Raw genomic sequence first — 27764 nt, forward strand, 5'->3', positions numbered from 1 at the left:
ATGTGATGAATCAAACAAGACAAAGATCCTGAGCAGCTGGAGTTCAGCATTACAGAACACAACAGGGAAATGCACCACCTGGCCCCTGGCAGCATGTCCAGCCACCTCAGGAGCCTGGGCCAGAGTACCCCAGCACTGACCCACCCGACATCCCAAGTAATTTCCAAAAATCCTGCTCTCTTTTCTTGTCTGGCTGTTGTCTGGACAGCTCAGTGCTGTCCAAATACACAACCCAGGTCATCATTTTCACAGTACAGTCGAGGCTGTTTTCAAATATCTGTCACTACAATGTAAACCTGCATGAAGGGGTAAGCCTCAGTGAGGAGTACACAGAGGATAAATGTTATCAGTCATTTCTCATCTTCTAATAAACCTGGAGGAGGTGAACTCAATATATTGGGTACTTCAACTGGAGTGAGGGAGAGTATCTTGTATAGTTGGAGGGACAAAGCTGCAGTGTAGAGTCAATAGGATCAGACACTTTTTATGTGCCTATGATATGAACAAAGTCTGAGTGCTGAGAAATTACTGTTTCTGACACACTGGCCTATAATGACATTTAGGTGTCCAGCTAAACCTGCTGGTTTTCTCTCCAGGCAGCAAACTACATTTAGTCATCAAAGCTCCCAGCAGCCCTCAGGAGCCTTTACAAATGGCTGTGTGCCTCATCATCCTGAGAGTCTCTCACTGCAGGGACCCTGTGACTTTCAAAGGGTCCCATGTTGGTGACTACTAGGACTGCTGAAAAAAACTGAAGCAACTGCTGTTCACTGCATTATTACATCAAGTGTGCATGAATCTGAGGGGAAGAAATCCCTCAGTATTTTACAAATACACAGTTTTTTAATGCTTTGTGGACATACTGAAATATGTCCCAAACTGGGAAATCATCCATTCTGTCTTTTCCTTTGATTCAATAACTAATGCAGTAGAATGCCAAAGCCATGTCAGTCACTGACACTACACTCCCCTAGACAACATGTAGCCATCACAAATCATCATTATGTTGAATTTAAATTAACTATCAGTTGCAACTGATGGCTTAAAACAAACAATGCATTTCTACAAACAATGTAAAAACAAACTTTGGCTCCCTATTTTACCCTCTTCCTTAAGATTAGCTGGAATATAAATTATGGCTAATGAGCGTTGAACATCTGAAGAGGAAGTCTTGCTTTGTTATGCAAACAGTGGTGCCTCATTAGACTTCTCTCCAAACACTGCTGTGAAGTTTTATCTGCAAGACAAACAAATGCAGGAGGAATGAGTTCAAAGGTGCATTGGGGAGCCTGTTCATATGCTGCAAGCTCTGCCGATGGCTTTCCAAGTGCACATTGATCTCCTTCCATCTGCAAAAGAAAAGAGGCTTCCTTGTAGCTGCTCTTCAGAGGAAGATACCGCACAGCTCAAGAGGGCTGGGAGATGAGCAAGGGGAGGAGGACATCCCCGACATGAGATGCTGACCTGTGGGGTTGTACCAGCCAGAGCTAACTGGTCACAGGGAGCAGCAACTTCCATAACTTGTACCCTTCTCCATGGAATTCCCACCTTATTTTCAGGTTTAGGACCAATGAGACCTGTGTCAGCAGATGATGTGATAACCTGCTCCTGGTTAAGGGGCTGCCTGCTGGGAAACTTGCAGGAGCTGCCTCTCTGCTCTCAGCTTGTCTGATCATGGCTTTTGGCTGGATTCATTTGCTTTCTTGTGGCTAAAGTGAGGTTTTATCTGCCTGGCTGGATTCTCCCAAAAGCCAAACCACTTGCCCTGATCAAACCCTTCTCCCACAGCCATGCACTGAGAACCCATCACATGCCAGCTTACAGCCATTAAGCACTGCCCTGGCACCCTGATATTGCCCCAAAGCAAGCACAGCCTTGTGCTTTAGCTTTCACTTAAAACAACCAGAAAATCCTGTTCCTTTGGCTGATATCCAAGTGCTTGCTGAAATCCCTCCCTTCAGCAATTTCTTGCAGCAATGGGTTCCACAGTGGGATGAGATGGTTTTGAGAAACAATTTCCTTGTCTTCAGTGTCTCTCTCAAATTTTTGTTCGAGTTTTCCCAAGCCTTACTGATAAGGAGATTTTGAAATATTTTCTCTAAATACGTGAAAATTTTTCTGCATTGTGGAAGTTTTAAATTATACTTAAAGAAGTGTTTAGAAGAAGGATGCCATGCCTTCAGTCCACATTCCACATGATAATCTCTTCCCAGATGAAAGTTACAGATCTCTGCATTAGTGCAGCTGTACTCAACAGCACTCTCATCAGCATGATTTTGCCAGGGAAACTGCTACTTTAGGGTTAATGCAAAGGAAATACAATACAATACCTGTTTCTCTGAACATTACATTGCAACCCTGGGATTCCTGCATGCTTTAGCTTTCTACATTCTTAAAGTGAGATCCGTCAAAATGATGGACACATGAGCATTAGCAAAGGCATTTTAATAGCAACACTCATTTTCAGATGTCCAGGTCCAGGCTGACATGTCTAATCAACGTTGCACAGCAGCAATCTCATTGTACATAATGAGACGTAAGAAGGGGCTCCTACTGATAATTTTAGCTACTGGATAACTTTCAGCAAGGTGGTTGCTATGCAGCTGTACATGTGCCCATGCATGAAACACAAACACACTGCTCTGTGTTTGAAGCTCCACCACTAAAACTTGGAGCTCTGGGGAAATTAGGTTGATTTGTTAACCTGAAATTTGGTTTACAAAGGATGAAGCTTCTGGCAGACTTTTATCTGTTGCAGCTTTAAATGGGGTACTTTAGCAATTAAAAAGTAACAGCAACATTTGCTTCTCATGCCGTCTGTATGTCAGGAATAAGAACAAGCTCAAACTGACAGAGGATTTGGAGCACCATGATTTTGATTAATGCTACAACCAGCTTTTGTGGTTGTAAGAAAATTCATAGTGATAGGGACACCCCAAAACCAAGTCACCCCTTATTTTTTCTGGCTGGTCCCTGCTGGAGAAACAGGGAGATATTGTGCTGCTATCCTCTGCTCTGGAGGTTGACATGCTTCTAGAAGACTAAATGCCAGAAGATGGGATTTAGGGTCAAAATTTCATACGAAAAAATGTATCCATTTGGCAGATTGGCAGATCTGTCTTTTTTTCCAGGATTTGTGGCCTATTACCTTGCAAACTGAGAGAGGAGCTGAGTTTTCCAGGAGGTCCCCTGTGTCCTCATCACCCATAGGCCCCCCAGAGTGCCCAGCACACAGGGGTGCATCAGCAGCACCCCTGCCCCATCCTGCAAAGCAGTAGCTGCTTGATAGCACCGCCTCAGACAGGCTGGACGAGAGGCAAGATGGGAGGAATGCGGCTTAATTAAGCCACTGCTTTATTAAGTTAGCTTATCTGGCAGCTATCAGCAGTAAGTCATCCAGCAAGGACCATGTTTTTTTTCCCATAATTGCTTCCACCTGGCGCAGAGCTGCCGTTACCCCAGCCCACCTCCTGCTCTGCACGGGACACCGCAGCGATGCCAGAGACACCAACCAGGGCATGCTGAACCCAGAAAATAAATACACTGTGTGAGAGGGGAGGGAGTCACTCAGGGTCCTACAGCTGCTGAAAATCTTCAGAAATGCAAACAATAACAGGATAAACATTTTAAATTATAATTAACCTGCATCTGTTTGCGGTAACATGGCAGTGAGCTGGGTTATAACAACAGCTGCTCCATGCAGTTATTGAGGTTTGGAGAGGCAGCTCTAAATCTCTGCCATGAGTCATGCTGAAAAAGATACATGGTCATCATTTAGTGATTGAAAAAAGGGAACACAAAGGGGAAATGCAAAGAGTAGATGAAAAATACAAGTTTTATACCGGTTTCAGACTAAACATTATATGTTAAGGAAGCTCTTGCTAAAGATGTCAAAAGTAGAAAGAGAAGAGTCTGCTTTAAGAAATATTATCCTCCTAGGAGAAAAGCAGACACAGAAATCTCCATGCTGAGCCTGAAAGTGAGTCCTTAGGATAAAATATTGCCCTTGCTTTATCCCTAAAATGTTGCCAGGCAGTCAGTCTCCAGGCTGACTCCTCCCAGACAGAGGTAGTTCAAGAAAAGGAACTTTACCTCCCATTAACTGGGGCTAGGAGAGCTCTCACGAACAGTTTCTAGAGCTCAGCTGAGGCCTAAGGTCATGCCGCTGGAAGATGCAGCAACTCTATAAGTGGTCAGGCAGGTAAAATCCCTCCTCTCCAAAACCCTCTTTCTGATCTATGAATTTCAGATCAGTTGCAATTTAGGGGGCAAAAGAGATGCTTAGGATTTCATACAGATTTAAATAGATCAGCACAGTTCTTTCAAGTTGGTGCAAGCAGAAAGCAACGATAACACACCCAAGAAATGCCTTTAATAAAAAACTGATTTCCTGTTGGGAAAGGAGAGGACTTTTTTCAATACCAGACTTCTTCAGCCTAAATCATAACTTCAATTTAGAAAAACTTGTGTTCTGTTCTGAAGACCTGCCAGTTACACCTGGCATGGTGTTTTTAATTGCACAAAGGGTCTTTGTTAGCTCCCTCTCCTTATTGTTCCTGCCCAGTGATTCTTTTTTGTTCACTCTGGCTTTGAGAAATAAATGGTGCAGCAGAAATGCAAATATAAAATAGAGAAATTAATGTACAAAAAATAATTAGGCATCTATAAATACAAGCCAGCAAGGTACGCTAAAAACAAGCCTAAAAAAACCCAACCAACCAGCAAAATCACTTTCCTTCTCTATGAAATCCAAATGAGCAACAGGTTTGTCTGCCAAAGCACGCACAGACAAAGCCCATCTGCAGCACAAGTGCAGCAGCTCAGTAGCTGTGCACAGTTTCGCCGTAATTCACATGGAGAGAAGATTTATGTCAACATGGTGTAAAACTGAAGCAATGCACTTTATTTTTGTTTGCCTTTCTGTGGGACACATACCGAAATCTTGAGTAAGAGGAGATGGCCTCCCTGCAGACACTTGCTCAGCATACACTTTGCCATGATTTCCAGACTTAGTCCTTTTTCACAGTTTTGTAAAGAGATAATTTATGTTCACACTGGGTGTAATGCAAGGTCCAAGGCCAGCCCAAGCCCTTCCTGTCATCATCCCAGCTGAGGGAGAATAACCCAAATACATTGAAGTCTTCCATTACTGCAGCACCTATGTACCTGTGTGCTTCTTTATTTCTCTTAACTGACTGATCAGAGCAGGATTTGTCTGGACAGCCCTAGGGAATTCAGACCTCTGAGAGCAAGTCACTGCAATTTACTAGCCGATTTCTGTAGAAGTAAAATTTTCAGGGGAAAAAGCATTGCCTGAAACTAAGTCTTGTTTTTTGTTAGCTATTAAAGTCAAATAATTTTGCCCACATATAATGGTTTTCCTTCTCTTAGCAGGGAAAAAACAAAGCAGCACCCTGCTATCTGCTCTTTTGCTAAACTCTGGCTATTAAGACAGATACCAGAAATGAAATCACATTCCAGTCATTGCTAATGGGAAGGTTTTGATAAGATTCACAGTTCCTGGACTCCTCTTCTGTGAATGCAAGCCAGGGACCAGATCCTCCCCTGGAAAAAGCCACATACCTCTCTTGACTCTAAGGAACCGTGCCAGCGCTTAGCCTGGGAGACCCTGACTGATGCTCTTGAAAGCTTTCAGACACGCTCCTTGGCTGCTCCTTACTGTTAACTGACCCCTCCCCTCCTCCAAGCGCTGTTTCATGTCATCTTTTTTATGACCAAAAGGATTTTTATGGTGGCAGAGCATAAACTGTAGTTCCTTCTTCTCAGAAGAGACCTTCCAAATGAATGTGATGGTTTACAGCCTCTGCTGAGCACAATATTTGTGAATGCTTGAAGTTCATTCCTCTATAAAGAAAGTAAAAACACTTTGAGGTGTGGAAGAAGCCCTCTACCCAACACGAGTATCAGCAGGGCTTTGAGGTACCGACCTGCATGAAACTGAAAGACGCACAAAAAACAAAACTTCACAGGTCCTGCAAATTTAGCCACCAATAAAAAGTATGTTATTTCTGTAGGACACCCTGGGCCTCTGTTCTCCACGGGAACAATGCAGGACACCTCTCCCAATGGGGTTTGTGGTTTTACTTAAGTAAATGAGATGTGGTGAGGTGTTCAGTAGTGGTCTCAAACAACATCAAGGAAGGGAAACCATTCTCCCAACACATCCCCCTGCATCAGCAGATCAGCACTCCCAGGAGACCATCTTTTTTGGACTTTCTTAGGGCTTTGGGATGCAGAGAAAGGGATTGATGTGAAAACCCTGCAGGCAGCCACAACAGAAAAATTTCTCATGAGCTTCTGTTCATTGCAGAAAGAACTGGCAACTAAACCTCAGCTTTCTATCTCTCTTTTGGGCAGAAGAAAAAGACCTTTGGAAACATTTCCCGTGATCCTCCCTTTCAAAGTGTAACTTAAAGATGCCATTGTTGTGCAATATATAGTTGCTGTTGGGATTTTCACATGGGCCACAGAACCCAGAGTTCCATGCTTTTGGGGAAGCAATGATTCTGTGCAGCAGGGCCAGAACCAACGTTTTCCCTGGTTGGTTCCTGGCCCAGCCAGAGCAATGGGGCTGCAAATACCTTAACCAAGCACAGGCTAATCAGCAGATTTTTCTGCAGAGCAGACCAACTGGCAGCACTGGTAACCATCAGGGCCTGCGTCTCACTTAGCATACCAGTGGCCAAAAATGACTAAATAAAAGTCGTTCTGCAAATGTCCCCTTAGCAAAGAAGGAAAGTCTCAGCAGGAAAATGTTGCACAACTTTGAAAAGGTAATGACCTCAGCCACCACTGGAAAAGCCATTTGTTGGATATTTTACATGCATGTAAACATCATCCTCGAAATCACATATGAGATCCCTTCAAGTGCTAGACTGTACTTTCTTCCGCTCTTTCCTGGATTTTTATTTCATAGTTGTTTTTTTCATAACACAAGGGAATGCTCATGTGGTTTATCACTAGACAACATGTCAAAAATAGCAGAATGATTAAATAAAAAGCTTTTGACTGTTTTCATCTGCTTAGACTCAGCTGTCAGCATTGTCTTGCTCTCTTTTCTAACAAATTTCTTTTATTTTCTGGCATTGTACCAAGAAAATGATTTTGTTTAGTTTTGCAGGTGAAGCTGGTATGGATTCTGCAGAATCAAGTCAATGTTTGACAGGTATGAAATCCGAGGGGAAGAAAAAAAGGAATTTTATACAATGATAGCACTGTTTGCATTTAATAAAAGATCTAATGAACTGGCAAAGTATAATGCATTCTCATAAATATATAGCCATTTCTATGAACAAGTAGCCTACTAAATATCAATTTAAGTGGTCCAAGATTAAGCTTGAGTTTTAAAATAACTCACTGCTTTGAGATCTAAAGCATGAGAATCGAGCAAAAGTCTTTTTTTCCACCATCTCTGACTTCCAATTAGAGGACTGCAAGCCAAATTTCCTTCCAAGTCTGTAAGTAGTACGTTTTGCTGATGGCCCACATTCAATTATTTATCTAACCCAAGGTGAGCCAGAGTACAGGACTAATCACAGCACATCTGCCGTGTCTCTTGGATTTTTTAAACTTCCATGACTCTTCATTTCATAGCTCAAATTTCCTACCAAGTGTCCATGTGAGATAGGGAGCAATAAATTCCATTTCATGAGGGAAGGAAGAGCCAGAGCAGTGCTGTGAGAAGCTGCACTCATGGTCTGGCTGCTGTGCTGGTGCTCGGTCGCTGGAGTCAAACAGCAACTAATTGCTGGCAAACTCTCAGACTTACTGAATCCAGTCCAATGCAGCCCTGTTTATATAGCATCTTTCATCAACAAGATCACAAAAATGCTGCATAAGCAATGTCTAATAAACTACTTTAGGTAAACAGCAAAAGGAAAGCGCCTTTTACGCACACATGCACAGGAATACATAACACAAAAACTGTGCCAGGAAGTCAGATCTCTAAAGCTGGATCTCCAAACAGGACATAAATCCCAATTAACCTTCAGAGACAAGCCAGTCACTCCATCTACATTTGCTTACTGGTGTGCTGATATTAAAGGGCCTGATCCTGGTTCTGCTGCCATCCCTGGCAGCTTTGACAGGAACATGTGTCAGACTGGGAGCAGGCTCTGACCAAGGCTCAGGATGGTGGGTGAGGACATGCTCAGCTCTGAGGGTGTGCTACTTGGACTTCTTGGAAAAATAGTTCCAGAAAATCACTTGGACATAAACTTGATCAAGTCTTGCTGACATTTGTCTTTGAAACAGTTGCAAGACTCATCTTGGTTTTGATGGATTTGGGATGTGACATGTACCACTGCTCCTGTACTCCCCCCCGAGCATAACATCTATCTGCACCTTAAACCATCCATCTGCACCCTAGACACAGGCCCAGACACTTAATCCAGATATTTAATAGATCTTTTAATTTGTTTTTTGCATGGTTTTTGAAATTCCACTCCAGGAAAAAGGTAAGTAAATAAGTCCAGCCAGGCTAACACTTCCAACTTAAATAGTCTAGAAGTGGGGAGAGCCAAACACAAAGCCTTCAGCTTTTAAGGAAATCAAATAGCATGGAAAAACACTTGAAGAAAGATACATCTTTGAGCACCTTTGAGCTGTGATTAGTCCTGTGCTCTGCACACTGGCTCTCCATGATGTTCAGACAACATTGTGGTTTCCAGCACTTGGCTGGAAACTGACAGGAGGAGGATGATGTCTGCATCTGCATACTCTGCCTCTCTGTGGAAAGATCTTAGTGAAAGGACAAGAGGCATGCAGGGCACAGAGGTCTGTGTAGATTGCTCCTGATTTCTGGGACAATGTGAAAATCTCAATGGTCACTCTCCACACCATCTACAGATAAGGGGTATGTGATGGCCCCTCTCTTCAGAGCACACTTTGTGCAAAAGGCACAAAGCAATATAATTTTATACATTGTGAATCACATAAGGATGCTTAACAACTCCTTATGCCTAAGGATTTTTATCCCTCCAGAACTTAGAGTCACTGGGGCATGACCCTGTTTCAGCACAGCTGAGGAGACTTTTCAAGGCAAGGTTTCAGCCAAGCAACAGAAACAAAACCCCCATAATTTTAGAAAAATAGATTCCCAGCATAATTTGTGTGGCAAGGGACCTTTGGAAAGATTGTGATCCAAGTGCACCTGACAGCAGAGAACTGCTCAGAGACTTGCCCAGATGAGTGTTGAATGTCTTCGGGGATGGAGATTACATCACTTCTCTGGGACCCTCTTCTGAGTGCTTAACCACTTCATTGCCCATTTTCTCCTTTGTATCTGCTTAAAACGTCCCTGCTGCAACCTGTGGCTCTTGTCTTGTGTTGTTTTGCAGTGCACCTCTGATGAAGGTCTGTCTTCACCTTCTCCATACGCCCAGCATGACTCCCCTGTAACTCCCCATTAGTTAGTGGGAGACACCAATTAAATTCACCCTTAGCTCCCTCCTCTCCAGACTGAGCAAACACAAATACCTTGGGCTCCCCTTGAATACAATGTGCTCCAGCCCCTGAGCATCTTGTCTCCAGCTTATTGGTGAGTGTATGAAACTTCACACAACCAAGTCAAAAAGTAACACTAGCAGGTATTCTTTGAAAAAAAAAAAAAATACAAACAAACTAAAAAAAGCTTCTAAAAAGGGGAGGAAAAAAGCGGTAATCTGCTAAATTCCAATTAAATGGCAGCTTTGGTCCACAATCACTATTTTGTCTTGCCGCTTCATTTCCAAATGGGAGTTTAAAAGAAGAAAAACTGACAAAAAAGGTAGTAAAATTTGAATGAAATACAAACATTATTATTTTTTTCATTAAAGTATTGTCAACAGAAGAGTTGGCCGGTCATCATCACTATCTAAGCAACAAGAACTTGAAGTTGCTTTTTTAATATAATTTCAACATCAATAGCAGCAATGGAATTAAGTTCTTAGTGTAAGCCCTTGGAAATATCTATAAAGATACTAAAAAGATAATATTTCAAGAGTGTTCACTGATCCAGATGTTTCTCTCTTTTTCCCCTCTGTTTTATTGTTCCCAGAGAAGACCTTATAAATGCTGAAACTGCTTATTAAGTATACAGACTTAATGAATTGGACAAGGGAAGAAATAATTCTTAACATAACACGTTCACAAGTCAGACCTATGTTTATTCTCAACGGACATGATAGCAAAATACTCTCTATGCACAGAGTAATCTCTTTTAGGATAGAATCTTTCTCCATGAACCACTTCCAGCATACTGAAAAGATTAATTTCTAAGACAACGCAGTATGAAATTTTGTTGAATTATGTAGTGATGCTGCACCACGGCCCCAGTGCCAAGGTTTATTTTTGGAGCCACACATCTGCAGGTTATTTGTTGCAGGATGGGGTGGATGGAGTGAATCCTTAAACAATTTCCTAAGTAAAGAAGCATTACTGGAACGAGCAGTTGTTTATATGGTGTCACTGGAAGGCCTGGTATCTGGGATGTGACAGTGGTGTCAGAGCTGCCTGGATAGCTGAGACTACTGCAGTCAGCAGAGAGTGGGAAGTTCACAAAACAGCTTTTTGATGTGGCACTCAGCTCCTCTGTTCAAAGTGGCAGGAGCAGGAATGCCATCCAGCCAAGGGCTGCTGGGATTTTGGCGCAGAGTGCGGTGCCCCCTCAAAGCCAGTGCATCCCACTCTTTAATTTATGAGCAAATGAGTGGCACTAAGACAGTTCTAAATATAAAAAGCAAAGCTATTTTCAGAATCTTCCCCACATTTCCCTGCCATGCTGTGTCCTACACAGGGCTCAGCTTTCAATCCAGCCTGGGCCAATTGCCTGTTGGCCATGTACTAATTGCAGGAGTGATCACAACGTGCCCTAACTGATCAACCCACAGCCCCACTCCCAGTTTTATTGCCTAATTTAATGGGATTGGCATTGGCTGCTGCTCTGCTTTCACATCCTGCTGCTGAAATGTGGTTTTAGTCTGAATAACCTACTGAGGTTGAACACAGGACTTCAATAAGATGCTGAAATGCTATGGAGAAAACTCACCTGCATTTCACTCTGTATACTTGATATTTGCAGCCATGTTTCAGTTGAAAGATTCTCCTCCCCCTAGTCCCCTCTAACCCACTGCCTCAAAAATAAGGATGGGGTCTGCTTCCAGGCATGGTACCCAGGCAGCCAGAGGCAGGATGAAGAAGCATTTTGCTCTGGACAGCTATGAAACATTGAGAGCAAAGAAGCAGAAATAGGCCAAAGAAAACTGGACTGGTTGTGGGGCAAAACCTTGCTGCTGGGACAGAGACTTTTGCTGAAGGCAAAACCTTTTGGGATGTGCAAGGGAGCTGAGAGAAAAGGTCACAAACCCAAACCTGGATCCTCCCATCCTCAGATGGGCAGTGAAGATGTGGTCCTGAGCTGGTGAGGGTGACTTGTGATGGATGCATGGAGAGCCTCAAGCATGATGAATTCTGAGAGGAAGCCTGATGGCTTGCCACACTGTGCAATTGCCCTTGCATTAATTACATCTCCCATTAAAATGGGGTCATGTTTTCAGATACTGATGCCTGCAGGCATTCACCAAATTTGTATTACTTCACCATCTCCAATGCACACTGGGGATGACTCTGTTGGAGCTGATGAAGGAGTTCCTGTTCCAGGCAGCAATTCAAAGCTGCAAGTGCTGGAGTGACTGGCATTTGAAGCATCAAAATGGGCTCAACATTTGGGCTCAGAAGTGAAAAAACCTGACACCAGAGTGAGAACAGAGTCAGGGTTATTGACTAATTTACCCAGGAAGACTGAGTAGGCCCCTCAGTTTGTCTCATTTCATCAGGTTTCCCCCCCTGCAGCTCATCCTGGACAACTGCCCTGTGCACCAGCCCAGTTGTAACATTCAATGGTTTTGTCTGTGACTGCAAGGTCTTTTCAACTCACTTGTAAACGTTTGTTTTCTTCTAGTGATGGGACTTTGCTTTGTCTGCCTTATTTCCGTACCCACAATGAGGGCAAACATCCTGCTGGGTGTCGGTGTTAAGATGTGCTTGCTGCTGGTCATGTTCTTGTTTGCCTGTGGGAACCCTTCTCTCCCCATTACTCTGCCATCAGTTTTTGGTATTTCTCTCACGATGTCACTTTTTTGATGGCTAATTTTTGTGGTCTGGGTCAGGCTGCTGTTTCTTGGCAATGCTCAGTGCCACATTTCTGGTTCTTCCCTTACCATTAGTATATTTAAGGTATTACAGCATGAATATCTTGCTATTGTAATGCCTGTTCATACCTAGGATATATATGGAAGGATGGTCTTTGTGGTAGAACCTGAACCTGCCTGCCCATTCCTCACTGGAATGGCACCATAAACCTGAACATTTGGTGTTGTTAACACAAAAGTTACACGACTGCTATAATATGTGCCTTCATTGCTATTACTTTATTCTCTATACAGCATTTAAACATCTTTTTCATGTCACAGCAGTCATGGCTGAGAGGAGGCCCAGGAAAAACCATGACCATAGCCGCAGACAAGAGTCATCACCTTCATCTAAAGCAAGCCACCAGGGAAAGTTTGGGTGATTTCTTCCTATTAGTTTATTCTCCTCTAACATGTTTCATGCTGTGTCATTACTAAACTTCCAGAAATTTCCAAGCTGATGTTGCACTTAAATAAGTAAATACAGAGTGACTGCTAAGGAAGTGTAGGAGACAAGAGAGCAGTGTATTCTTTCTTACTGGCTTATTATGACTGGTGTACTTGTGGGTGACAGTCACTTTGGCTCTCCATGAGTTAAATTTAATTCCTCCTGCAAAGTGGGAGTTGTGTCCAAAAAACGGTCTTGCAGGTAAGCACACTGTACACCCAAGGCATCTGCCTGTGCTAGCCTGTAGAGACAATGCTAAATTTAGACCTGGGGCTAAATTAGAATCAGTAAAAACAAGATTATAATTGCTAGATTCATACCTCAGAACATCCATTTTGTGTTTCTGTTCCCCTCAGAATATACATTTTGTGTCACTTTGTACTGCTTCTACATTACCACTTATTTATCGACATGCAATACTTGTGCATTATCTTTGGGTGCACTGTTCACACTAGAATACTTTTATAGAGGTAGCATTTTATGCAGAATAACACAAACTAGTTGTTTGCTTTCCTAGTCTTGTCACAAGTTGTTTTTTATTTCTGAGACACTCCAAGGAAGAAAACCCAGCATTTTTACCGGCTGAGATATCAATCTGATTCTGTAAGGCTCTTTGAAAGCACTATAATATAACTGGCTCACTCTAAGATATTTGGAATAAAGGTTTGGCATGTGGTGTAAAGCAGACTCCCCCAAACTCATGAGTGTAAGCAGCGAAGTGAAATCAATACTGTGTGCATTCCTTGAGAAATTTCATCTTGGTTTGGATTTTTTTCCCACCTTTTCTACTAATGAAGTGCTTGTTCATCAGTGTTACGGCCTGATGGGCACAGTGTGTATTACAATCTCACCATCTGCATCATTTACATTCCCAAATGTGGAATCTCAGCCAGATGTCTGACTTATCTCCAAGGCGCTGACTTCAGACATATGGTTTTTATTTAAATGAATCACAATACTAACAGAAATCCAGTATCTATTATCTGTCACAATTGCAGATAATAACTCAGAATAAATTTAACTCAAGCTTTTTATTGCTGCCCACATAGACATTTCTGTGAATGAATCTCCTAAAGTGCAATAATAAAAATCGAATGAAAGTTAAGGCACAATGTTAAGAAGAGTAGTTCACTATAGGTAAAGTTTCAGATTCTATTGCAAGCAGAAGAAAAATGCACAATCTTTACTAACACAGAGATCCTGAAGCAATGCACGACACCGAGAAACAATTCAATGCCAGGACATTAGGTAACCCGAAGCCAAAGTTCTGTTAATTCCTTTCGGGATTCAGCAAAACCCAGTGCACTGGTGCTCTGCAGTGAGGATTGCCATCATGTGTGTGGGCAGGGTTCATAACCTGAAAGCAGCATCACACTCTCCTGCTTGCACACAGAGCTTGAAGCTTCCACTCAAAACTTGCGTGGTGTTTGCTGGCACAAAATAAAAGGGACATATTCATTTAGAAATGTGTCTCTATTATTTTGCTCTGACTCGGATTCCTGGACCTTTCCAGACTCGTAATTAGCAGTGGTAGTAGTAATAATGTGTTTCCCATTATGTTAACCACTGGGGTATGAATGCTGCAAATAGAAACTAAGTTCAACATAAAGAAAATTGATAGTTTCTTACTTCGATTTTTTTTCTTCCCACTTTGATAATTCTATGATTCTATTTCCTTCAATTTGCTACAAAAGAAACACCACTCTTTACCTTTCACAGAAGAAAACTATTGATGCTTACAGTAGATTGGCATCAAAAAGCCTGTCACGAATCAGAATCCCAAATCCTTATGCAAACCCTGATCAGAACAAGAATTTCTGACTGAATATATTTTCAGCTATGACAGGAGTCAAGGACCAGGACATTTCTCCATGTTAGCACATTGTGAGAGCAGAAAAATCAAAGCCATCACATTCCTTACTATAACTGTACACAATTTCCTGTGAAACAGATGATTTTCGTATCAAAACCATCATGACATCATGCACAGGGAGAAATTTGCTCAAGTGCAGGTTCCTCTGTCTTTCTCAGGGAGGGACAAATGCTTCTGGAGAGTATCTCAGCCTGACAGGGGCATGGCAAAACTCCTAAGCCCAGCACATTGCTTGATACATGTAAGCAAAGAAAACCTGTGCTTTAATGCCACACTTTTCACCAGAGCCAAATAATTTCTTTAAACTCTTTCAGAGCCCCACTCCTAGGGAAGGTGGTCAAAGGCCATGAAATGATGAAATTTGCACCAAAACCAAGAGGAGGAGATGGCCTCCTTGCTCACTCTGCTGACAGTCTCCAGCCACGTCCCTTCTGGGGTGGGAAGACCCCACAGAGGAACCTCCCCAACCCCGAGCACCCTGTGCGCAGATGCATCACCCCATGTGGGAGGCTGGGTGTGTGTCTGTGGTTTGACAGCCAAGCACTGTGAACCCAGAGCTCCCCCAGAGAGGGGTCAGCCTTGAGGGAGCTCTTAGGGGAACTCTGTTTGCAGAGCTGGAGGCAAGGGCAGCCGCCCCCTCAGCTGTGCAGCTCCTCTGACTCTCCCTGTGGATTCAGCTGTTTCGTAAGCCAGGGAGAGAGCAATACTAAAACATCGTTGTATTTGGACCTCTCAGGAAACCCTTCCAGAAATGGAACTGGAAAAAACCTCCAGACTACAATCATGCAATTAAATGCTGAATCACAACAGAGAACCACAGAAGCCCAGTGAAAAATATGCTGGCATGTGGTTAACATTGGCTTTTCTTAATCTGTGAGTGCCAAAACCCTTTGTATGTTCACAAGGTCACTGTCATGTGCAATGGTGACTTTATTCTCACCACTCCCTGAACAACAAACTCCCTTTCAGTGCTGCTTGAAGCCATCAGAGATTAGGCTTGTCTGCCTGCACTTTTTCAGCCAATGTCCAACTTAACTACTTCATCTGCCAGAATGTTTTAACGATGCAGTCCTGCAGAAGATGGGGTCAGAGCACCACATTGAGACACCAAGGGCTGCTACAGCAGCTCAGTGCCAGCCCTGAGATGGTACTCTGAACCATCCAGGAGTGCGGGTGGATGTTTAAGGGGGGACAACTGTAAAACACAGGCTGGGGTGAAGAACTGTGGGAATTGGCTCCCCGGTCATTATGTCTGGATCTTTTCTAGCCCAGCGTGGAATGTGTATACCTATGTCAGGGTCCATGAATTAACACCTTGAGCTGAGGGTGCTCCATCCCCAAGCACAGACCCTAACTAGCCTGATTCTTCTCCAACAGCTTGTGCCAGGAAGCTTCAAGCACTGTTCTGTTCACTACCTGATGACATGGGTGCTGGCCTCACTGGCACACAGCTCGAATCTCTGAATTTTCATTGATTGGATTCACTGTTCACACACAGTGTAGTGCAGTAGTGCTCAAAGGTGCCCAAGCCAGTTTTGAACATGCTAGTGTGGGCCTGGAAGTGGGGCAGCTGCCTGAATCCATCACTCTGCCCAGGCATTGCTCTGTGCTGATGTACTTCCTTGTTCTATGGCTTTGGGGATAAAACAGGGACAATAGGATTTTTATTTTGCTTTTATTGTTATCACAACAATCACAGTAAAGCAGCCACTTGGATTAGTTCCTGCCAGGGTATGATCTTTGGAGTAAAGGCTGCTGAGGATTGAAAAAAAAGGCTGCTAGTTTTGCTTGAGAAGCAAGCTCATGGCTTGAGATCACTCCCTTTATTCTCACCTGTGCAATGCAAAACCAGCACAAAGTCCAGCTGAAGCCTCCTGCCCTTGAAAGCTGTGCAACTGTTTAGGTGTTTTCTGATCCCACCACAACTGTCCTCTATGGAAGGATGGGCAGGACTGGTCTGCCCCTCCATGAGTGATAAAGCAGTTAAAAGAATGTATGAGATCTTATAAAAATGATGAACTCACTTTCCACAGAGAGTCCAGTAAGTTTTATGCTGCTACCTACAAAAACGTCAACTGCTCAATTTCTCACTGGGATTTAGCTGTTGCATTTTGACAGCAATGGAAAAGAACTGCAAAAGGGCCAAATCTGCTCTTATTAGAACTGGACAGTAAATTACATGCTCTGCTCCATCCACAAAGAAATGTTTATCAACTGCTGCCAAAACCCACAGCACCCTGGTGTTTCCTCAGGCTTGCCTTCCATTTCTACAGCCACTGAGGAGGCTGTTACCCTTGGGAAGTCTCATTTAGAATATACAGTTCTTTATGTTCATTATCATGACTCCCAGAGAAAAGGCTGGAGGAGCTAATTAGCAACTAAGCATGGCTGGGAGCGCCAGGCTGGACCCAGCGGATCTGGGAGTGCATTCCCCAGGCTGAAGAGCTACAGCAAACCTCAAGACTCTTCCTCTGGCCTCAAGGATCCCTGGGTGTTGAGCTGGGTAATTTCTTTTTTTTTAGTGGGATGACAAACTGTTCACTGTAGGAGGGCAAGGGAGAAACCGAACTACAGCACTGTGTCAGGAAATGACTGATTCTGAGAAAAATATAAGAGGGACCTGAGGGCCAAGGCATTCCAGTTCCTCACCAAAAAGTGGTTTGCAGGTCAGACTTGACTGACTGCTTCACAAAGGCAAAAAGGAAACTACAAGCCCCCGAGCCCTAGTGTTTTGGGGGAAGCACAGTTTGCATTATTTGGGGTTTCTTTGGAGTTCAGTTCAGCCTTTGCATTTGTTTGTCTCTGGTTCAGTCTCATCTCTGTGATGATGGCAGGTCCAGCCAGGCTCAGTGAGCTTGGAGCTGGGTGCTCCCACCCGAGCCAGCCTTGCACCCAGCCATGCTCACAGCCTCCTCCTCCACACGCACCAAGGGCTCTGGACCAAGGGAGCAGCTTGCCCAGCTGCTGAGGCTGGGCGCTCACACCCAGGGTTGCCCAGCTCATACCCCTCATCCCAGAACACCAGGGGTCCTGGCCTGGCAGCTGTAGTCCATCATTCAACCAGTGAGGGGAAAACAGGACTGATAAGCACCCCTTCTCAGAGCAGGTCTGTTTTAAGCCCAGTAAGATGAAGCATTTTGCCAGTTAGGAAGCTAGCTGCAGACTCTGCCAGTGGCACAGATTTTTGGTTCAGGTTGCTGCCTTCACCAGAGATTTAGCTCAACTTATAATAGCGGGGGTTAATCTCCTCTAGTCAACAGGGCTTATTAAGAGATCACAGTAATCCCTGTATGGGTTCAAAATCAACAAGTTAAAAATGTATTAACCTGTGCAACGCCATGGCAGATTAAAAAAAATTACACTTGCGCTGCGGCCTATCTGTAAACTGGGGGCTGGATTTTGTTCTGCTGGTTGTACTACCTAAAAGAGCTGTTTGATAAAATACAGCTTAATTGCTGCCTAATGTTTTTCTAACAGGCACAGAGATTGTCTCACTTTCAAAACATCTAAGATTTCAAAGACCTACGAAGACAATCTTCCAATTCCCACTGGCCTGCAGGAAATGCTTGTAACCCATGAGTTTGAATCAGAGCAGTGCTTTTTTAATCGTTAATTTTTCCATTACCAATTTCTCGCCCCCAAATCATTATTTAGTTATACATTCTTTGCTACTTAGAAACACAGGAGAAGAGAACAAACGCATCAGCCAGCAATGCACTGAGGATCATCTCTAGAAATGCTAATGACTTCTCACTCAGCAAACAGATTTTGATGTAGGCATGTCTAGTTCAGACAAGGAAGGCGAGAGAACGGCACCATTTCACACGAAAGCACATGGCCAGAACCCTTATATAACACAATGGGATTGTCAGTGTGGTTAAAAACAAAACCATCACTGTGGTGCTGGACTGCACTGTATACATGGTGTCCTGGAGACCTGCCTGTCCTGGATGCAGCAGGGCGTACAAAAATCTGGGCTATTTACATGGATGAGGAATCATGGCCAGAATTCCACTGCATCCACAGAGCCTGGGTTAGCCAGTGTGCTCTGGATGTGCAGGGAGGGCTTTGCAACCGCACCAAGATGAGAACGTGCTGCAGGACCCCATCTGCCTTCCCCACCTCAGTCTACATGGATTTGTCTCTGCAGGCCACCAAGCAGAAAGGAGAGTGAGGAAATAAGGTCTGGTGTGGGGGAAATAATATTTTTAAGAAGCAACATTTAAGTTTTCTGTTGCACTGAAAGCCAGAAAACACATGCAGCATGACCTGAAAAGGCAGGCTTTGATTTGTAGGGAAATTCACCATCTCCCTGCTGCAAGACTGCACAGGGGCCCCAAAAGGTAATAACCCACTTTCTTTGCTTTAGCATTTCTGAAGAACCTAGAGTGGCACAGTCATATGAAAGCAGGAGAACAGTGAGGCAGCCCTGTGACTGGGGTGACACCCCAGAGCTGCTCCCTCCTTGAAGGAACCTGCTTCCCTTGCCACCAACACATTTGGAGTCAGCAGTTTTCTCCCAGCCAGCACAGAGAGCCATGGCACAGGGATACCCTAAGAGAAGGGCTAATCCTAGGTATCCCTTCCTCACCTCTTGGCTGCTCTACGTCCTGCACAGAGCATCACCCAGAAAACTGAGGCTCCATCAGCCCTCCCTTCACTGCAGCCCCTAAACAGACTATGGGGTTGATGGTCTAACCACCAGCTTGCAGGCAGGTGAAAGGGGCTCCCAGGATCTATAGGACTGGGACAAAACACCTGAAGGCAATTGTAGACATAAAGTAAGTTGCATTCCCAGCTCCCAAATAGCTCACCAGAAGACACCCCTAGAGGAAGATCCTGGAGTGAGGGAGAGATCTTCGGATGTCTGGAGAAAAAGGACAGGAATGTCCTTTTTATTAGCAGACTTCCATGCTTTTGAGCATGTCCTTCCATGTTCAAAAGCATGGAAGTCTGCAAAGAAAATTTGCAAATAAGGCAAGAGGTTTTCAATGTAAAAAAAAAAAAAAAGAAAAAAAAGACAGTGAAAGGGAGCTGGAACAATGGACTGAAACTCCAGAATGGTGCGGAGCAGGCAGATAAGGAGCATTGCTGCGCCATGTCTCACTTCATAAAGCCCAAAGATAACCCAAGGAAATGATGAGGGAGCAGAATTAAATAAACCAGGTAACAAGTACTTTTTCATGCAACACTAAGCTGCAATATTTGGGGTGAGAAGGAGGCTAGAGGATGAAGGAGGTTCACACAGGACTCAGACAAACCCACAAGGAAGGGCTAGGGCTGGGTAAGCACCCCAGGTACAAGCCTGCCTGACCCCAGTGTCACAGACAGGCAGAGATGCTGCCAGCTGCAGATGGTTGGTAGGCACAGCACCAATCCTGCCTTGTGCTGCTTTTGGGCTGTCACCTGCCAGCGTTTTATCTAAGCTCATACAAAAACACCCTCTCAGGTCAGTGAGTCAGGCTATTAACCCAGTCCTGTCAAACCCACCACCAAACATGTCCTGGAATACCACATCCACCTGTCTTTTAAATGCCTCCAGGGATGATGACTCTACCACTTTCCTAGGCAGCCTGTTCCAGTGCTTGACAAACCTTTTGTTGAAGAAATTTTTCCTGCTATCTAAACTAATCCTCCCCTGGTGCAACTTGAGGCCATTTCCTTCGGTCCTTAACTTTGAAGCTCTTGCTGCAAGCAGGAATGCTGAGGAAGAGCAGCTTACTCTCAGCCTAGCCAGCTACCTGGGCTAGTTTGAAAGCGATAAAGCAGCCCCCTGAGTGTTATGACAAGAAGCTTTTCAACAAAATGAAGCAGGGAGACTCTGTTTACAAGAACCACTTGTAAATGGAAACCAAGACCCAAATCTGAAAGGAAAACCACATGGCCATAATCTCTCTCTTGTGAAAGGAGCAATAATTACAGTGTCACACAGCAAGCTAAATGGTCTCTAACCAAAGGAGGATTACAACGGCATTCCTGGATCATACCTGACCTGGAGAGTGCTCTGAAGTGCAGGAAGGGGATCAGGCCTCCCCCCAGCTGCATTACATGTCCCTGGCACAGCTGGACAAAAGGTTACAGATCAGCTCAGTGAAGTTTACAGAACAACCCAAATGATTTTCCTGGAATGAAACCTTGACATGAATGTTTCCAGTGGGGATGGATACCAGCCTGCTTCCACAGCTTCACTGTCAACAGGAAATGTGTGAAGTATGTGATGGGATTCTCCACATTTCATAATTCAGCCTATAGGTGCTAAGTAAGTGCGGATTGAGGAGGCTGTTGCAGTGTTGATTCTACCAGCAGATGTTCCATGCAATTCCTGGACTTCAGTTTGTACTTCATCCCAGCTGAGCCACGGGTCAGGTTTGGATTTGCTCTAAAGGACTGCACAAGAGGGGGCCCACAGGGGCCAGCATATGCTGCACATGTGCACTTGGGCAGATACAGATGGATAAACCAGCGCTTCTACAAGTAACAAGCCTTAACGGAATGGCTCTTAATGCTTTGGAGCTACAGAGTAGAGATTCCACCCAGGAGCTTCTGCCCCTCCATTCTGGCCATTGGAATGTGGAGCAGCTCCAGGGCTGAGCTCCTCCAAACCCCTGTCTGCATGGCACCCATGGAAATGTAGGTTTGGCAGAAAGTCTAAAAACCAGCCAGGATTTCTAATGCAACTGAGAAAACATTATGGGGTAGTGGCTTTGCTACACTGAGTAATACTAGCAGGGAATAAGAGACAGCCTCTAAAGACCAAAATCAAGGTCTGAGTCAGTAGGCCCTTATCATCAGCTCTGAAAAGGAGGCAGCAGTGTGCACTGACGCAGGACATTCAGTCAGAGGCACAGTAAAATGTGTAAGGAAACAGGCAAGCCCTTGTTCTCCTTGGGAAAACTCCAGCGACAGACACTCTTGTACCCGCACAGCTGAGCACCCTATTGCACAGCCCTGCAACACGATTCTCACGGGTTTCCACACGGTGGGCACGATGAAAGGGCTCACTGCAAAGCCCTGGCATCAGCAGGGACCTCCCCTGCTCTAGATCACCGCACATAAAAAGAGCAGGCGCTGGCACCAAGTCCTTACCCTCAAACACAGCCATGGCCTCCTGACAGCCACGGTCGCTGGTCTCGGTCTGTGGGGAAACAAAACAGCCCAGCAAGTCAGTGACCACACGCTGCTGAGCACTGCAGTGCAGACAGAAGCAGCGGTGCCTGCAACCCACAGCATTCTCTCTGACCAGCACTTCTTGTGGCAAATGCTCACATTGAAGTGACTGAAAAACCACTGCAATCAGTGCTTGCCCAACCCCAGACCCCAGTCAGCTCAGATCCCCAAGACACTGCTGTTTTTCCCAAGTAATTTGCAAATTTCAGCTTTCACTTGAGAACTCAACACGCTGCAAATTCCAAAACAACTGCTGATATTTTTAGCAGCATCACATTCAGAAACCAAAATCAAGAAATAATCCTTAAAGCATCATCCAAAACCAAATAACTCAAGGAGCTAATGGCTGTACTGACACCCTTTTCTAGCTAAGCACAGGTTATGCCTCAACATATTTCTGATAATTGAGTGGAGGCACATGCCAAGTTTTCCCTACATCAAAAATACAGCAGTCATTTTTCAAGAGCTGAAATTTCACCAGGGGCTGCTTGTCACTGTGCTAACCATCACGACAAGCTGGCTTGCTGCAGAAGGGAGTTGTTTTCCTTGTTAATTATGCTGTTATTTCCAAAAACATGCTATAGATGATAGGATATAAATTTTGGTGGGCCTCTCCTAAGCACATTCTGGCCCACATAAATATCAGCAGTGAAGAAGCATTTGACAGAAGCATTAGACACAGAAGAGGAACAGGGGGGAATGCTGGTGAGAAGCACAGCTCTGTGATAGCACAGCAGCCAAAGAAAACAGGGCTGCTCGGAGGCTGTCCTTCATGTAGATGAAAAAAACAGAAAAATGTGTTAACCTGACAGGTAGCAGCCATGCCACAACCAGCATGTTTTTAGTTCCAGGTGCTGCTTATTTTTTCTTCTCTTCCAAGGGGTTAGAGCATCTGTAGAGATCCCAGCAGCTTGCAGGAGACACGGTGGCATCCACAACACAATGCAGGCTGAAAGTGCTACACAGGACAGGAACTGATTTTTTTTTCTCAAAGCTGAAAATATCTTGCAAGACTATTCTATCTGCCCCACAAGATGAAAATAAAGCTCAGAAAGGACCAGGACAAACAAGACAGGGTTGATCTGCAGGAGGAAAGAGGGAGGTAGGAGTGCTGCCAGTCACTGCTAGGTGCTTGCAGGCACCTGCCTCACTGCTGGACATTTGTGACAATAATGGCATCAGACAGGAGATGGGAAGAACTCACAAGAAATAACCCAGTGCAGATGAGAAGGACCCCAGGACTGATCAGAAAAGCCGTTCACTGAGTTCAAATGATTCATTCATTTCTTCAGTTATATGGTCTGCATGGAACTTGCAGATTTCCCTGGAGCATTTGACTGGAGATCTGTGGTTTTGTATTTTTCGAAGAGACATTTCACCTTTTGCAATAAATTCTTGACTGATGCAAGCACAAAGAGATGCAAAGGAAACACTGGAAGTGATCTTACCAAGGGGCTAAGAAAACACTTCAAACCCACATGTCAGCTAAGGACAGATTCATGTGCAGCACGTGCTTATCTGTGCTGCAGCATTTTTTGAAAGTATTATTGCTATGAGAGATAAAGAAAATTTACTAGCATGCATACATTTCCAAAAACCAATTTATAGGATTCAGATTGGAGATCAGCAACTGCAGCCAAAAGGAAAGATTACAGGATTAAAAACCTGTGTTTAGCACAAAAGTAAAAACATGACTGCTCAGTCAGAATTAGGATTGTAGAAGTTGGAAAAGATGAATGTGTTGCCCAAGAGCTGTTTTCCAACAGTTCATTTTATATCACAAATTTTATGTATCCAGCTAGACACACACTCTTCTACATACACACAGAAACAAGCAGGTTCTGTGAAATTTGTGGAGAGTTTCCTCCTCTCTTTGCCAGGTAGTTAGCTGAAATGCAGGGAGACACAAAAAACCCCTGACCAACCCAATGAAAAACCTCCACTTACTGTGGAGTGGTTTGTGCTCAAAAGAGGCTGCTTTTTCAGTTTTTGTGCTGTTCTGTTGGAAACCTGGTTCCCACTGACTCTGGGTCTAGGTGTGAGTAGTCCCTACTACAGTAAATGCAAACCGAAGCCCTAAGCCAGGCATCACCTGAGAAGACAGCTTAAAATATTTTTTGCACCAGAAAGGACTGGAAGGTGAGCTCCAGCTCTCCCCAAGCTTTGCCTTCTGCAGCCCTTGCTGTATTTCCACATGCTCTTCTCCAGCATTCCAAAATGCAAATGGCTGTACAGGAAAAAAACCTCTCGATCTTCTCTGTGAGTGAAGGGAGATATAAGAGAATTTCACCTTCCACCCCACCTTCTCTGCTGGGTTCTAGGGATGCTGGCCTTGTGCAGAGTTGTTCTGGCATGGCCTCATTCCTCCACCACCTCCACGAAGGACCTTCTTGTCCTGTGCAGCCATCACGTGTGGGGTCTGCAGCCCTGGGTACCTCCTGGTACATTGCAGTGCCTTTTCTTCCCTCTCTGCGTCACACACTTGCACACAGAACATTGTCAGGCATTGCTCCCCATCTCCTTTCTCTTCCCCAGTTTCTTGGATAACAGGGGAAACATAAACCACAGGACAGGAAGCTCTCACATTGATGATATTGCCAGGTCACAGATATCTCTGTTTCATTTTACTTTAAAACATCAGTAACACTGCCACTTCTCCAAAGTGAGTTTTAAGAAGTTCCCGTAGTTGACTCTGTGCTGAAATATTATTTCATATATTTCTCAAATCTCTGGCAAACACAGAAAGCCAGCTATACTATTAGATTTCTCTTTGGTTTTCTTTTTAAACACATCACTGCAATGCTAAGCAACCCCAGCTATTCTAATGAACTCTGCTTTAAATGCAAAACATGTTTTTCAGCTCTTAAAAATCAATCAAGTTGCCAGAGATTGCTAAAATAGCTCATATGAATTCCCTGCCATTTTCTACATGCAAAGGTCAAGCCTGGGAGATGAGCAGGCACTATGAGTTTGCAGACTGGCTCCATCTGTTGCACATAAAGTTTGGGCTTGGCAGTGAAAACACTAGAGGAAGGGGGGGAAACCCAAGACTTACTGTCTGTGTTTACTAGCTGCAGGGCTAGTCGTGCAGGGAGCTGAGTGTCTCAAGCCTTGGTGGGCTGGAGGGGACACAATGGTGCTCACCCATCTTCGGGGTCCTGCGCAGAGCTCACCTCTGCTTGTTTTTCTTAAGGCACAGAAACCTGTATCTCCTTTGAAGCTTTCACCTTGGCTTTCTCTGTGCCTGTGCCACTGGCTGGGATGCCCATGACTGCGGTGGTGTAGGAAACACATCTCCACTTGGGTTGTCCTGGGCACCCACAAATGTGGAAGAGGGGTAGTGAAAGGCTGTGCCTGTTTGAACCTCAGAATAACTGGTGCTGCTGGCCACAGCTGTGCCCTGTCTGCAGACAGTGATAAAGAGGGAGTCATGTTTTTAATACCAGAATGTGAGAAGACCTTGTATCAGCAAGGACACGAGAGAGAGAACTGCACAGCTGCCTCCCCAGCATTCCTCCCCGCAATGATTAATGAGTGCAGACCATCAGCTGCATGGCCATAATTGAGGGTGACATGCCAGCAAGAAGGCCTTGTGTTTGTGCAAGGATGGAGGCAGTCCAAAGCTGCTCTGATGGGAGAGGAGAGTGGGGAGCCCTGGGCAGGAGGAAGGCAGAGGCACTCGCCCACCCTTGCCCTTTGGATGCTCAGCATTCCGGCACTGCCAGGTTGCCCACTTCACCTCGGCCTGGACTGTGCCCGTGGAAACGCAAGACAAACAAATCTCTTTTCACCTTCATTTCTACCTTGCTTTCTGATTCAAAGGGTTAAGTGCTCCTCTAGCACTGAAGGTACTTTTCTCCTGTTGTCCTTTATCCATGAAAGCCAGCTACTGATCTGCCAGGGCAGCGGGATGCAGGGGACACAAATACACCTTGCATTGACCCGGCAAGGCTGGAAAGCCACTGCTGGCCTGGGGCAAATCTTCAGTCAGGGCATTCCTCCTGAGTGAGTCACATCAGGGACCAGAAGTGCCAGCCTGCGTTGCTAGCTAAGCAACAACCAAAAACAACCCAATAAAGAGAACAATGTTATTGCATCTTGAAATTACGCTTGTGGTAAAATGGAAATCTTTGCAACAAACGTGAAAGTCTGCCAGATTAGAGCAGGGGGCAGGAGGAGGAGGGGTATTAAAATGGAAGTCAGATCTGAGCTTCTTGTCAGGCTGAATTCTTTGCTGTGAATAATAAGCTTTTGCTACAAAGAGAAAAGAAAGTTTGTTCACTAGCTGGGGTTTTTCCAGAACCCACACAACATCTAAAATTCTACAGCCTTTCTTATCCCAATGAAAAATAATTACTCCAAAGAATATTCTTCAATGAACCCTTAGGGGACAAATTATGATACTTCACTGGAAACACTCTGTTCTTTTCCCTTCCCAAAAAAATGTGTTTGTGCTCGTTTCCAGGAGGTGGGCAGGCGAGCACCGCAGCCAGCAGGAAGGCTCTTTGGTAATCCTTTAACATCACGCCTTCCGTGGCAGCTTTACTGCGCCCCTCGTGATGGAGATGCTTCAATTTTGTACAACTCAGCAGCATCCATCAGAAGTCCCATCTAGCAGCATCCCTGAGGGAACCCCCAGCAAAGGTGCATTGCAGCCCAAGGTCAGGCACTACGGGCACTCAAGAGACATGCATTAATCTGCACTTGTCAGTGTAAATCTTCCTATAAGCACTGGGCCAAATCTGGCCGGCAAATTTGGTTTTGAGTGTCCAGGAAATAAGGCTTGTACACAGCAAAATAAGTATTTTAAACAGGATGCAATAAGCTCCTCTTGTAGGATATTTATGTTGCTGCAATGTTTTATAAATAACAGAGGAAAAATAGTAAATAAAAAAGGATTGGGCTTCTCATGAACACATAGACTGCTTCAATCATGTCAGATGTTGCCAAAAATGCTACTTTATTGTGCCTCTAGCTGCCACCCATCCAGAGTTTCACATACACCTCAAAAAGTGTGATAAAGGCCAGTAATGCTGTGGACAACCATTGTTTTCAAAGACTGTAGGGTGCATTTTTAATATACCTCCCTATTTCATCTGAAGGATTCTTGACACAGCTGTCAGAACCACCCTGCTTCCAAACAGGTACTACCACTAAAAAAGAATAAAAAACCAAAATCTTACATGCACTGTGGGAGTCCACAATCCAGGATGTTCAGGGACTTATTAATGCCTCATTTACTATGCAATAATTAAAACACCTATTCTTGACATAATTAAATTATTACCAGTAGAATTACAGCAGGAAAGGAATTACCCCTATTACCTTACCAATTTTTTGGTTGAATGCTGGAAAGTGCTAGAACCAGTTCACACGCATGCAAAAATCCAAGAGAGAGTATTTTTGAAAAGTAGCATTCCAGATTGAGCATTTTAAAATAGCTACAATAGGAGTTACTTTATTTACTTTTCCTTTCTTTATGTACAACAATGGTGTGTTCCAGGCTCCCAGGAAAACTATTATTAGTACTTTGTTGATGCTGAGATCTTGGATTTTGCTCAGTAAGGCAGGCAGGGTGCATTCACAGGCTTCTGTCTCAGCAGCTTAGCAGCGGTGCTGGGCAACTTGTTTTACTCCAAACTATTCCTTCCTGCCATCTTCCAGAGTCTCCCCTAACCACTGTGTTATCTCTGACTTGATCCCAACTGGTTATTACTCACAAAATGAATACCTACACAATCACATCACAGATAATAACTGAGAGGATGGGGTTGCTTGAAGTATTTTCTGTGATTGTGGTCCGCAGAGAAATGAGATTTTATTCTGTGCTATAACATAAAGCAAATTAATTCAGCTCTATGAATTTTCAAAGTAATCTGATCCCAGTGTCACGTAAATAAATCTATATACATGTACATCCATTGAAAGTTAAATCCCATTTTTAAAACTATTTCTCATGAGCTCCCTTCTAAGTAGCTTGTCTCGGACTTGAACAGGCTAGGTCAAAAACTCCAGGCAGGACATGAAAACCCATGCAGGACAGGAAAAATGCTGATTAATGGTAATTCAAGTGTTTTCCATGACTGCA

The 27764-nt window shown here is 44.2% G+C and overlaps 1 protein-coding gene across 1 annotated transcript in view; it reads right to left on the reverse strand.

The window, feature by feature from the left end:
- The window catches only part of CCBE1 (collagen and calcium binding EGF domains 1), a gene marked incomplete at its 3' end in the record, with an annotated part of 92599 nt that overhangs the window by 21529 nt on the left and 43306 nt on the right, over positions 1-27764 (reverse strand). The gene's annotated exons all lie outside the window — the stretch shown is intronic.

The sequence above is a fragment of the Fringilla coelebs genome (genome assembly GCF_963513975.1).
Source record: "Fringilla coelebs genome assembly, chromosome: Z".
Lineage (NCBI taxonomy): Eukaryota > Metazoa > Chordata > Aves > Passeriformes > Fringillidae > Fringilla > Fringilla coelebs.